The sequence below is a fragment of the Etheostoma spectabile genome, chromosome 9, assembly GCF_008692095.1.
Source record: "Etheostoma spectabile isolate EspeVRDwgs_2016 chromosome 9, UIUC_Espe_1.0, whole genome shotgun sequence".
Lineage (NCBI taxonomy): Eukaryota > Metazoa > Chordata > Actinopteri > Perciformes > Percidae > Etheostoma > Etheostoma spectabile.
The window spans coordinates 25,260,734-25,267,102 of NC_045741.1; the positions used below are offsets into that span (position 1 = coordinate 25,260,734).

Below are 6,369 nucleotides of genomic sequence, written 5' to 3' on the forward strand. Positions count from 1 at the left end.
CCCCCCCCCCCCCATCCCCCTTTAAATTATGCCAATGAGAGTACACAGAATTGAGTCAGAGAGTGAGTTCCACAAATATAATTTTTGGGGAGATTTATTGCCTTTATGATAGCTTGAGAATGACAGGAAAGAATGGAGAAGGGGATGACACGGAGCTAAGGGCCACAGATTGGATTCAAACCTGGGCCGCTGCCAAGGACTACATGGGTCGCACAATCTACCAGGTGAGCCAGAGGTCGGCGCAACAGTGGCTGGTTTTAATGTTAGAGGGAGGGGTTACAGTATTAATGTCAGTTCATGGAATGTCCAAGCACAGTATGTTTGTATATTGGTGTTTATGCATGATTGATGTATCTGTCAACTGCATCTAAAAACAAAGACAATACAAAATTCCCTGGTCTAGAATCTCCATTCTGAAATCCAAATGTCCTGTAACCTCTCACCCTCACACAACCTAAACTCCTCCTGCATCACCCGCTCTCTATCCTGGTGCCAGACACCCTGTCCTCACTAATACAAACCACATGGCCCTAGAGCACTGCAACACACTGCGTGCCTCCAGCTGCCCTTGCCGACTTCTCATTTAAAAAGAGAGGAAGAGAGTGAGAGCGAGGGGAGCCCCCTCCCCTGCAACACACTCCAAACCACCATCCAAGCCCTTCAAATCAACCCTTCGAACTCACTCCCTCCCACCTCTCTTCTGTACCTCATCTCTTCTCTGGGTGCTTAATCTCTCCAGCAGGCTCCAAGAGAGCCAAGACAATAGTCTCACTGTTCAACACTGAACCCAGCCCCTTTGCCACCAATATTAACACATTTTCAAATGCCCTATTCAGAATGTAATACTACAAATTACACAAACATTACAAAACAGCCATCATGCACTTGGCTCTGTGCTTTTGGTGTTTTACTTTGAGAACCCAAAGAGCACAAAAACTTCTTTTACTGCCCGTTGTTGAAGTGACAGCTTTAGGGACTGAGAAGGGAGGAACAACATGGGCGGAGTGTTTGAAACTCACAGAACTGCAGCAGCTGTGTTTAAAGGGACTCCTGGAAACAGCTGTGTGTGAAGCTGTGGTGATTATGCATCTTTTCATGTATTTTGGCACAACTATAGCAATAACACTGACTTACTAACAAGCATGGACTAAATACACCTTGAATACATGGCCAAAGCACACATGGTTTATTACAGTACAGCAAATGAGCACAATCTGAATTTTGGGCCTTACGAAGGGCATCTATTTGTAAGTAATCAAACTGCTACACATGATACACTTTACACACAGTAAATCCTGGTCCTATAGTTGCAAACTGCAAACTATTAGTAAGGGCAATGTCATATCACAACCTCTAGTCTGGAACAGAGCTTTCTTTTTTTTACAATTTTTCTCACTTTGACCCTGACTTTTTGTTTTTGTCTAACTGATTAACTCGGTGCAGTCTTTCTAAAATTAAAGACATCATCAAAACATATATAACAGGGACATACCAACCTCCCTTGAGCTGGAAGGTCATGCAAATTACACAAATATTGCAGATTTGTTTCTACTGTTTAGGGGACATACATTATCTTGTATGCATTTGCCCATATACGTGTAGTTCAGTTCCAACTGTGTCACTGCTGTGGACGACGCCATCCCTAAGTTACAGTGCATTCAGTTACCAGGTGCCTAAAGGTCCCCACCCTGCCCTGTTGAGGTAGATTGTACTTTTTCCATACATAGCTCAGCTGCAGTGTGTGGGCTTCTTGCCAGCGCCTCGCCCCCACTCCACACACTACAGAGGGGACACTTTTTTTATTGTTCCTCCCCAGTCAGCTGTAAAGCAGGAGGCCGGAGGCTGCTCTGGATTAGCCATGCTCCGTGCGGGAAGCTCCCATCAGGGTGCCATAATAGTCTGTGTGGAGACTGTTGTGGAGACCCCTACATTCAGTGAACTACCCTACATCACTATCTACTCCCTTGCATCATTTAATCGCATCACCAAGTTAGTTTGAACTCATTGTTCTTCACAACACACCAATCCATTGGTGACTGTAAAAAGGCAAATAAGAGAGAGGAGTTATCCCAGTCCTTCATCTACCCCACCTCAAAGGGCTTCCAGCACTTACTAGGGGCCCAGAAGTTTGTTCACTGAACACCATTGCTATTTACGATCTGCCTAAGAGTACAATCACTCTCTAGCAGCCTCCGTGGCCCCCTAAAGTGGGATGAGCCAAATCCCAAAGTTGCACGACTCTTTGAGGTCATCTACTGCCATTTTTGCAATAATGTTCAAGATGCAATTTATACAAAAACGTTTTTTCATTTCCATGTATCTGTGTCTTGAGCTGTGCTTATGTTTCCAAGTAAATTACTTTTCAGCCTCTTACAATGTGCTTTGAATTAGCTTTTTATATTTCTTGATATGTATGATTTGTGCCACTCCTTGTATTGTCTCTTTTGATAAATATTTCAAACAACATCAAGGGATAATCTTGCTTTGATTCATCTGCCAACAAGCAACAAGAGAATCATGTCAAGGCCCTTGTGAAGGCTTTGGTGTTAGGGCCAAGACTTGCTGCTTTGCTCATGTGATAGATCAAAATCCAATCTATTTCAGTAACCAAGTTATGATTCCCATATTCTCTCACTGACCTAATGTGACAACAATTGGAAATCTGATAACTCACCAACTCATGCTACAACTGTTTTTTTTTTAATGTTATGGAATCAACAGGGTCAATTCTCTCCTCTTACAACACTGGCATATAACACTAGCATTGTGGATCAATGCCTGTTTCTCTAAAGAGAGATACAGTTCCAGGCGTATCCAGCAACTACTCCACATCCTTGGTTCTCTTTGACTCACCCAGGGCAAAATCTGGCCATGAGTGCACAGTCCAGCAAGCATGTGAAGGGTTACAGCTGCAATCGTTTTCCCTGGCTTGGCCTGGGCCCAGAGGCTTAATAAAGGGAATTAATGGAGTGCACTATCTGTCAGATTCCTAAACACAGCTGGAGCGGATGTCCATCGCCCCCAAGCTGCCCAAAAAACGTACTATCCTACTTCTACAACATACCCGTTCCCCCTTCCCCTCACATTACCCCCTGAGTGCTGACTCTGTGAAAGAGCCCCAGCTGATTGCAAAAGCTGTTTATGTATCATCACTGATGCTAATTACACAATGTAGTTTAACAAATAGGGAGAATGGAAGCGAGGAGGGGAGCTGCTGTGAGTATGTTACCATGGAGTGAACATTTTGGCTATGGGGACAGCTGCTGTGATGGCATACAGAAATACAAGTAATGTGTAAATAAAGCCAAACTAATAATACATGCTGTGCACTCACAAGCATGTGGCTGGCATTGCAGCCCTTAACACAATGCCGCTGGCAAGTACAATGCTGTAAAAAACCTACACACTAATATGCATATACCAGTCAGTCAGTTAAAGACTTCATGTTCAATTAGACACTCTGGACACATGAAAAAGAACTTAAGAGTGTGCCTAATGTTTGACTTTAAAGGCAGGTAACATGAGCAGCCTAATGTTGAAAAGGTTTAATGGAATACTTTCATCAAAAAATCCAGCACTGGGATGGGCTTTTAAGAAGATTTTCTTTGGGGAAGGTGATTAATTTTAACAATTTCATGATAGTTGAGAGAGTCAGACTTTCTGGCAGCATTCCATTTAGACTGGAGCCTAAATTAATGGGTTTGTGCCAGCAGGAAAAAACAAACTGGAAACAGAGGGTGGTAGCAGAGTAAAAGGGGACAGTAACACAATACCTTAAAACAGACTTTAACTGCTCCAACTATGTTTGACAGGGTTCTTAAGCAGAGACCTAGGGGATTCAAGATTTCAGAGGGCACTGGCAAATGGCAGTTGGTGTCAGAAATCATTCAACAAGAGTTTATCTTTATCCAACTGACTGCTACACTGCAGTATTGTGCAGCCTCTTGCTAAAGGTTCAGGCAGGAGGGTATAGACCCATCATGTTCTCCAACTTCCTGAGGCCATCCAACTCACAAAGTGGGTAAAGGTTTATCCTGGTTCATGTGCAATTTTCTGGGGTCATCAGAGATCACACTGAGTGACTTAACAGAGACACAGAGGAAGGCTTTCAGAGTCCAGGTGGGACTTCACCAGTATTGCATTAATGGACTTCTGTCAGGTCAACGAGACTTAAGGAAAGCTGGGTTTGCTATAACTAATATTGCTATAAAGTATATCATGCATTCAGTGATGGGCCTGCTTTAAGTGACATTCTGACACTATGAGTATACTATGAGTATGAATATTTGGTAGTTGGGCATCATATTTTGTATGATCTTACAAGAATACATTTCAAAGAATGCAACATGATTTCAAACTGAAAAACAAATGTTTTAGAGGAATGGTAGATATTATGGGAAATATTACCATTCACTCTCCTGCCAAGAGTTAGATGAGAACATTGATACCACACTTATGTACGGTAAATATGATGCTACCGCCAGCAGCCCGTTAGCTTAGTTTAACACAATGACTGGAAATGGGGAGAAACAGCTAGCCTGGCTTTGTCCAAAGTAATATAAAAAAACACACACACACAAAGCATCACCTCTAAGGCTCATTTGCATTATATCACATTTGTTAATGCACAGTGTAAAAATAACAAATGCCAAGGGGTTTATTTCATGGATGTTAAGTAAGAACTGGATACAGCGTTTGAGGTGGAGCCCCGGTTACTCCTTCCTAATCAGCGCTGCTTCCGCAATGTGCGGCCCATAGAGCAGGCGCACTGGAGACCTCAGCCCGGCCAAGCGGGCTAAATGATTTAATCAAGCAGCTCTTCTAGACTTTACAAACTTTATCAGACTGAATGGATTCTGATGTGTAACGAGTTCTTTCCGAGAGTTGTGACGATCAAAACAATTTACCAACTCATTTGCAGATATCTCTTTTGCCATTTAAGTCTATGGAAAAAAGTATTTTTGGGCCAAAGGGACATCAACATGATGGACCAGGAGTTGCAATTCCACCATTTGGCCACAATGTTCAATGTGCTTCAAAGCCTGGAGCCCTTTCTAGGGACCTGCTTAAATTTCAGGACTATTTCTTGGCTGTAAGAAGTGACTTCCTGGAGTCTTGTTGTCAATGTTAGGTTGCCAAGCAACCAGCAGAGACTCCATTGTCACCGAATCTGCTGTAATGTTGCTGGAAAAATTAAAGCACATTGATAGATTAACATCTTCCTGTAGCTCACTTTAAGGTTTCTTTGTCATTGGCTGAATAGGGCAGGACTGGTTTATATGGCTCACATCAATATTAATAAGTATCATTTTCTCATTCTTTCTTTCTTCTCATTCTTTCTCATTTATTATGTTTTAATATTTTCCACTTGTATGTTCATTGCAACCAAATCTCATCACATATAAAAGAAAAACTAGAAGAACTCAATAAGTAATTTAGTTAACATCACTTGAAATATGTTGGAATTATTAATTTCATCATTATATGACACCACTAAGTGCCAATTAACCATTATATTGAATCATTGCCTGTTGCTTTATCAAGAGCAGGTGAGACATTATGTTACAAGCCTCAAAATATGCTGACTAATTAAACAGATCATACTGTATGTGATATATTTAGTTATACGATCCCCTCGCCAGTAAATGTTGAGAAAGTTCTATACTGGTTGTATATTTGGCTCTAGGGCATCGATTAGCACACTGCATTAACATCACAGCAAAGCTGGCAAACAATCATGCTGTTCTGTACCGAAAAAATAGCCAGGACCTTTCAATGGAAGAGACGAGTCACAACAGGAGTCTTGTAGTGTACCCCTTGACTTGGGGGCAATATCAGAAAAACATTCAGCTGTAATGTGAGCATCAAATATCAGTAACACTAGCTTGTGTTGTTTCTGTTTAGGGTCTTGTCAGATATCTAAAAATATCAACAAAATAAATATGCTGTATATATATATCTGCCAAGCTAATGAAGTTATATTTAGAGCCTTGGTTTTAAAAAAAGTTCCAAGGGTAAGGCGAGCAGTGGGAATTCATTAGATTTAAACGGCAGAATGAGGGCAGTGTTATCACAAATGGCTGCTTTGTGCACCATGAAAAATGAGCTTTTTCTCTGACAGTCTCCAGGGAGGAGGCCAGTGACCTTCACAATTTCCCCCAAAAACAGCAGTAGCTAAATGGACGGGCAACCATGGGAGGCTATGAAGGGAGACGCCGGTCCTCAGAAGCACAGGGGGTCTGAGTCTACTTAAACAGACCACAAGGAAGCCCTTCATGAACCACCCTCCACTCTCTTATTTGCATTTACAAACACATACACACCCGCATGCACGCACACAGACACAGACAGAGACACACACACACACAC

At 42.0% G+C, this 6,369-nt stretch overlaps 1 protein-coding gene across 1 annotated transcript in view; it reads right to left on the reverse strand.

Annotated features, from left to right (window-relative positions):
• crocc2 (ciliary rootlet coiled-coil, rootletin family member 2) overlaps positions 1 to 6,369 on the reverse strand; it is a 68,641-nt gene that overhangs the window by 60,207 nt on the left and 2,065 nt on the right. The gene's annotated exons all lie outside the window — the stretch shown is intronic.